The sequence below is a fragment of the Argopecten irradians genome, chromosome 2 (assembly GCF_041381155.1).
Source record: "Argopecten irradians isolate NY chromosome 2, Ai_NY, whole genome shotgun sequence".
In the NCBI taxonomy this organism is placed as follows: domain Eukaryota; kingdom Metazoa; phylum Mollusca; class Bivalvia; order Pectinida; family Pectinidae; genus Argopecten; species Argopecten irradians.
The window spans coordinates 21,623,852-21,631,878 of record NC_091135.1 but is presented as its reverse complement, the minus strand read 5'-3'; the positions used below and the strand labels follow the sequence as shown (position 1 = coordinate 21,631,878).

General features: G+C 33.6%; 1 long non-coding RNA gene across 1 annotated transcript; it reads left to right on the top strand.

Moving 5' to 3' along the window:
* The first annotated feature begins 3,091 nt into the window (after positions 1–3,091).
* LOC138316911 (uncharacterized) lies at positions 3,092–6,468 on the top strand. The gene is made up of 3 exons (XR_011207677.1): positions 3,092–3,246; positions 4,122–4,242; positions 4,831–6,468. It is a non-coding gene; the product is annotated as an uncharacterized lncRNA (long non-coding RNA).
* The last annotated feature ends 1,559 nt before the right edge of the window (positions 6,469–8,027 follow it).

Here is an 8,027-nt window from a genome sequence, read left to right as displayed (position 1 = left end):
TTGTACTCTTCCTAACGTCTCCCTTGACACCGCCTCACGTTTGGCTTCGGTTGAGCTTTCGCGCCTGTGAGGTAAACTATGGGTTCTGTCACCTGGCCGAGACACACCTAAGTCTATAAAAGAGGTAGTTTCTACTCCTGCTCTTAGTGCCTGCATACAGGGAGTGGGACGGCTTGTTCGCCCGTTGTCAGTATTAATGTGACCAGATGGTGTTGCATGGTGTCTTAAGCCGCATGCGTTCAGTGATATAGCACTACAAAAAGGGCAAGAGTTCCACTATACAAGAAGACACAGCACGAATATACCGCAGTCTCCGAAAACACGCACCCTATAGAGAGCAACCAACTAAATGATTTTACATAGACCACAGTGTTAAACTTTGTTAAAGTTTTGTACTGTATTATTAAAACAAAGAAATATTAGTTAGGTATTGTGTTCTATAATTAAAGTCTAGGTTCTCATATAACACTAGATAGAAAAAAAAAGTTTGGGTCCTTCTGCTCAAACTCCAACCAGGGTAGCTTTATTGAAATCAGGCGCATTTTGCACTAAAATATCCGGAAATTCTAATGTTTTTACCTATTCATTATCAAAATTGATATTTTGAACCTAAATCTCAATATGAATTTCCAAATTGATATTATGGTTATCTAGGAATAATTACCTGTCAGAAAACATTTTTACTTTTGAAATTCATAATTAGCCAGCCAATCAGCGGCCGGGTTAAAATTCTATCCTGGGCTCAATCTTGTATACACAGGGGCCATTTCGAAGGTCTTTTTTTATTTAGTTGGTTGATCCCTATACTACATACACGCTCGACACCACATACATGGGAGTTCGTATTTACATCACTGACTGTTAATAGGACGTTACCTTAATTGATCAAACAAACCAAAAAGAAAGCGATTTCTTCCTAGTAAGCTACTTCACTGACGTCATGACGTATACCATGTTAGGAGGAATGGTGTCATCCTTCATTGCTGGACAAGTATTGGAAGAACAGAAGAGGTGGTTCACAGGTACGCAAAACGGGTTCTTTGTTTTCGTAAGATTGAAATCATTGTCTTGCTAAATGCTAAGAGACTCATTTGATATGATCTGACTCCAACAACAAAGATATGTTTATATGAATACATTATATTGCTTTTGACTTGTTGTTATTTCTTCTGTAATCCATTGAAACTCGCATAATCTTATGAATTAAGTTTTGAAAATAATTAGAAGGCGTTGCCAAAAATGTATGGTACTGTATAAACATTATCAACAACACAGAATTTATGCATTGTAAACAAATCTTCGTCTCAGGTGACCTATTCTAATCGTCTTTTGTCCGTCGTCGTCCGTCGTATGTCCGTAAACAATTTACATTTTTGACTTCTTTTCAAAAACCGCTGACGCAAATTCAAAGAAATTTTGCACAAACCTTCTCAGACAAAAGACCAATCAAAATTGTGAATTATATGGTCCCCACCCCCCTGGGGGCTCTGGAAGGGGCCAAAAGGGGTAAAATTGACTATAATTTCAAAAATCTTCTTCTCTCACAGATGTAATGGAAACAAACACTCCTCACAGATAGAAAGGTCTAAAGGTCCTTTACAAAAATTGTGAATTATATGACCCTTGGATCTCGGGTTTTTCCTTGGGGATGGGGTTCTGTTTATTATAGTAAATACAGGGAAAACACATTTTTGAGAATTATTTTGTCATTTGAAAAAGGAAATGAGTCAAATGTTGTCAGAATTATCCCTATGAAATGGCCATTGAATCCTATTAACAAATTTTCCATGACTGACTACCAGGGGCCTTAGGGGTGGGGCCAAAAGGGGTCAAATAAGCTAAAACTTCAAAAATCTTCTTCTGAAATTCTGGTACTGGTAGAATCAAATACTCTTCATAGATGGAAAGGTCTTAAGGTCCTTTACAAAAATTGTGAATTATATGACTCTGGGGTCTCATGTTTCCCCCCTGGGGAGGGGGTCAAATTTACTATATTTTATATAGGAAAAACACATTTATGAATGTTTTCTGCTTATTTTTCATTGGAAGTTAGTCAAACTTGGTTAGAATTATTAGCCTGAAATAGCATTTTAACACCATATCCATATTGGTCCTGGCTGACCTCCAGAGACAAGATGAGCGGGGACAAAATGGGTCAAAATAGCTAAAATTTCAAAAATATTCTTCTGAATTCACAGATTTGATGGAACCAAATAATCTCCATAGATTAAAAAGTGAAATTTATAAAATCATTGACACTAACTGACTTCTAGTTTTGTTTTGTTGTTTAACGTAAGCAAAGCAAATTGGAATTTTAAGCATAAGGTTTGGTAACATAATACACTAACAATCAAAATGAAGAACAAAAAATAGAAATTCTAATACAAAAGTTCAACTTTAAATTTTATTTTAATTCGTAAATATTTTTTTATAGATTTGAACCAACTTTGCAATGCTCTTTCTGTAGCAGCACTCAGGTGACCGTCAAGGCCTCTTGGGCCTCTTGTTTAATGGAAACGATATATCATAATTCGCGTTGCAATTGTCTATAACAATAAAAATAGATCATGGCTTTGTTACTTGATTTAACCACGTAATATGTATTTTCATTTGAATGCACAGTTGAAGTAAATATCTTGAATTCCAGGCCTTATTTGACTTTGTGAAATTAAAACCTCTCCTTTGTAAGTAAAGTAATTCTCGGATGGTTGGTCGTTTTCGTTGATGAATGACACCAAAAGTTTTTTGGTTCATTAGTATGCATATGGCGGGACATATTTTCTCCCATACTTTATCGAGAAATGGTGAAAATTCAGTTGATATGATCGTCCATGTGCGTAAAAATGATCGCCGCATGTATTGATAACATCACTATCTAGCGCGTATGAGCTGTCTTTTCCCTACCCTAGTAAAAGAAAGAGTTATCTTTCTGTAGAAACCGCGGGATAACCCTGTCAAGTATGGGAGATTAAGTTATCTAAGCTGATTTATGTGGGTTTTATAACAATTCGTTACAAGAAAAAAGTGCATTGATGTAAATTGGTTAATTGTCAACTTTAGATTTTTATGTAACTTTTTAGGAACAATGAAGACGGTGATTCCATTGACAGTGACGTCCTGCTTGGCTATCATATTATCTTCACTTTCCATTGTAACGTCCAAGACTGTTCTTTACACGGAATACGTCGTACTAACGTTTTTGCGATCCTTCATTTTCAGTGTGAACATGGATTTCATAGTATTTTCGTAAGTGAAATGCTTATCATTTCTTGTTGTATTATTGTTGAGCCCGAAAATAACATGGAAATCATTGCAAATTCAAATTCAACTATGTAGTAGTAATCTACTTCGCCTTGTTTCAAGATTGAAACTTGGTTTCAGTGATCACTCTCTTTACTCTTTTATCTGTTATTATTAGGCAGGAATGTTTAGCAGCTTGTTTTGTTTCTAGATGCAGCTGTTGTCAGGCGATTTATTCAAGACACAAGATAACATCCTGAACTACATTGTGATATTTACTGCAATAGAAAAGGCGTGTTAATAACAATATCTCGCTGACGAATCACCATTATCGTGTTGGTTATATTAACATAAATCAATACGTCATGTTAAATTACTTTTTTAGATAATACAATATAATGTATTTATATGCATTTTACCTGTATTTATTCTATTGCTTTATCGTCTTTGGATATTACAGAGTTAGCTTTCTTGCGTGGAGGTATCGATTGTTACGTTATTATTTTGTGAGCGGAATTTACACCGTTTTCTCCGAGTATGACGTTGCGATCGCAAACACATGACGTCGCAATCAATACCTCCTTGCAAGGGCAGATAACTATGTAATATACAAATACAGAATACTATAAACCAACTAAATTTTGCGTGCGATTATGTTGTTTCGGCAAGTAAAAACTGAAAATGAATTTGTGCATAGTAGTAATATATGTCTATATAGTAATATATCGCCGCGGAAAAGTTAAAACTAATATAATTGACATTTACTGTAACACGAAATAAGAATATTTTAGCTGCGTTTAATTTTTTGTTTTATTCTCCTTTTGAAGTAGGCCTAAAATACGACTGAAATAAAATCACAGTTTACCCTCTTGAACTTTCAGATTTCCACAGAGATTCATAAGCCTTCTATTTGGATTAGTATGCTTTGTTTGCGGAATTTTGACCTTGACCCAGTATCTCTTATTCACGTGGATGACACAATACGAAGATGCAATGAAACACGTAAGTCTGTATAATTGTCGACATATTTGTAATAAGTACTAGACCTATATGTCAGCAAGTTTTTCTTACGCATTGCTGTCACTATTTTTCCAAACCGGATGGGAAAAAAAATTAGTGACATCAATGCTTATGATTCATTCAGATTACTTGATCAAATAAAATACGTTTACACGCACGATTCCATTGATTTTTCAAGGGATTCAACGTCATTGTTTCTATCGTGACGTCACGACAACGTCAGGTTTGTGTGCCATTCTCGGATTTTTTTATAGTGGTATGAACGAAATAAATTGGCCAATCAGAAAGCCAGATTTATTATCAAAACAAAATTATTATGAGTTGGAAATGTCCTAGAATTTACATATCTTGCTAGGTAAAACTAAAACATTACAAGGCGTGCTATAAAATTTACAAAATACATGTTAATTGGTATAAGTAAGCGTTTTATCGTTTATCGAATCAATAAGACGACCTGCAATCTGCCGGTGGTACACATGTCCCACCAGTCCTGTCTTATCCCGTGCAATTTGCAGCAGGTTATTAAGATATATTTAACACCTCTGATTGTTCCGTGTTGTCCTATTGCAGGTTAATATTTTCCTGTTGTGTTTATCAGTTCTGTCCCTTCTTCACCCGCTGTTCATTTACCTGGACCGGAAATCGATATCAAAAGAGGAAGAAATGAAGGTCAATTCACGTCATGTCCTTTCAACAAAAATGTGAAAATAAACTCAAAACCAACACATTGTGTCTAGCAACGAGATCAGATAAAAGACTTGTATTGGTGTTTTGTATAAATGTGAACATATCATAATAGGTATTTGTAGTACGTGCCTGACTTATATATTACAGGGGTTTGTTTAGTTAGTTTAACTATTTTATATTGTTATTGCATGTTATTCTGGTTCAGTGGCATAATGCTAGTTATCTAAACTTGAGAACAATAACTTGCCGTAACGATTATATAAGTGGCTTGCTTTATTTTTGCGGTAAAGTTAGAACATTTTACTTGGCAGATTTCCACAAGTATATATTTTTTATCATTAATGAAATTAAATGCAATGTTGTGCTTTAATTTACTGTATGACATAAAATATTCATGGGTACTCTCTTATATGTTTCGGAGATTTTAAGATAATAGCTTCATGGTAAGGGAGACAACTTCAATAACCGTGATTCAAGTAACTACATTCCGCTAAACAGGGAGTATCCGTTGAAGTTATCGATAAACGAGTTTATGTGTTTTGAAAATAAGTACCTTACACACTTAATAGTATTATTTTATATTACATAGTGTTTAAACAGTGTTATTTAATTTGAGATTAAAGACATTGACATGCTGTAATGGAGCTCGAGGTTATTTTACAAAAGGAAAATAAATTCTAATAAACAAAATAAAGTGAAGTAAATCCATAAGTGTACTGTTTGATTAATGACGAAAAAGTTTTTATAATATTTAAAATGATATATCTTGATAAATTGTTATTTTTCTTGAATATTGACTAAATGTAGGCAATTTTTTATTGATTTAGTTTTCTGGAACAATTTTTTTACACTGTTGATATGTATTGATTCTGTGAGGACATTTTTGACATTTTAGGGATTGGTGTTCTCTGTTCCACTATGCAAGAAGACACAACACGAATATATCGCAGTCTTTCTAAACACACACCTGCACTTTATCCACACTACACACCGCATACATTTTAGGCAGTGCTTACATGACTCTGTCTGTTATAATAGGATGTTCATTTTATCAAAAAAATATATATTAAAAATCTTGTTACTATCTCTGAAAATTAATTAAGAAGAGAAATATGTTATGCAATACATATTTATCACATAATCCGCCTGATATTCAGTGATTTCGCCCGTGTAATATTTTTGCGTATGTCACTAGTGCAATATGACCTGGAGCGATTTTCATTTCGGGTGTTTTTATTTTTTTTCATTTATATTTTTCAAATAGATAATACGTTGATATGTCGATATTTTATTTTCCTGTAGTGTTTGTGCCCATTTTGTTATATTAAAATCGGATTATACTTTAAATTTGGTAAATGTTTTTTTTTACAAAGCTTCTTACTGCATTTCAAAATAGAATATAACCCTTACATTTCTAATCTACTCTTAAATTAGATATGCTTTGATTTGCCACTATTCTCATTAACTAATATGTGACTATACGGCGGTTGATAACCGATATTTTGCATATCAACGCGTTGCTTCTAGTTTTAGAAAAAAAAAATCAGATGTTAAAACCGGGTTAAAATTGCGCTTTTGAAATGACTATGCCCTCGGTATTTATTTACTTCTACGTGAACGTTATATGTCACCATATTGAAATCAAAAAGGCACATAAGTGATAGATTAAGTGGTTCATTGATCTGATATTTCAACTGTTCAGGTCGAAAATCTGACGATGTGTTCATAAGCACCCTATTATTTCATTGCTTGGTTTCCATTACTTTTAACTGCATTTATGATTTCCAAAAACGATCAATGACGTACCAAATTAATTATCAATGTCCGAAATATAGACTTCGTTTTACTACTTTACAATTTTCGTAGATAATAGCGTGCTTTAAAACCTACCCGTAATTAAATAATTGAACATTACATACAATAACATTTGTACATAGGATACCATAGTAAGATACACGTATTATCAATATTGTTAAAACAAATTGTTACAAAATATGTTACAAAACTTGTACTCTATCAAGTGTATATCACTTACATATCTTTACATCTAAAACCTTTAATACCCGGGGATATTCCGTTTGAAACAGGAGTGCCGACACCTATATATGATATAGTCACGTGGGTTTGACAGGTTTAGTAAGAACACAATCAATCATCAGGGCGCCGAAAGATGCCTTCTGGGTAATTTCATTATTGATAGATTATACTTTACATCCGGGTAACTCAGTTTTGCATTAATATCTGAGATACAAGTCAAATAAGACATAGCAAAAGTTACTGTATATTTAATAAAGGATACCTTGTCAGAATTATTCTGAAGTTATCATTGTTTTAGATAGACGTTGATCAGACGAACGTCAATGCTCCGACCTCTATTTAAACTGCTGAAAATAAGCTATCCGCATCAGCCATCTATATGCACTGTATTTATGTATATAAAAATGTTTTGATTACATAAAGATATTTTCTTATTTCCTGGACGACGTTATGACATTCATCGACTCAAGGTCTAATATAATAAGACGATAGACCGGCAGAATAATTCACACTTTACTGATACAGAACATGGTTTCCCATTACTGAGACTGCATACCCATACTACTTACTATTTTAAAACATTGAACAAAACTGTTCTATCAAGTGGACACAAAACATCTAAAACCTACCCGGGGATTTATTCCGTTTGAAACAGGAGTGCCGACACCTATATATGATATAGTCACGTGGGTTTGACAGGTTTAGTAAGAACACAATCAATCATCAGGGCGCCGAAAGATGCCTTCTGGGTAATTTCATTATTGATAGATTATACTTTACATCCGGGTAACTCAGTTTTGCATTAATATCTGAGATACAAGTCAAATAAGACATAGCAAAAGTTACTGTATATTTAATAAAGGATACCTTGTCAGAATTATTCTGAAGTTATCATTGTTTTAGATAGACGTTGATCACACGAACGTCAATGCTCCGACCTCTATTTAAACTGCTGAAAATAAGCTATCCGCATCAGCCATCTATATGCACTGTATTTATGTATATAAAAATGTTTTGATTACATAAAGATATTTTCTTATTTC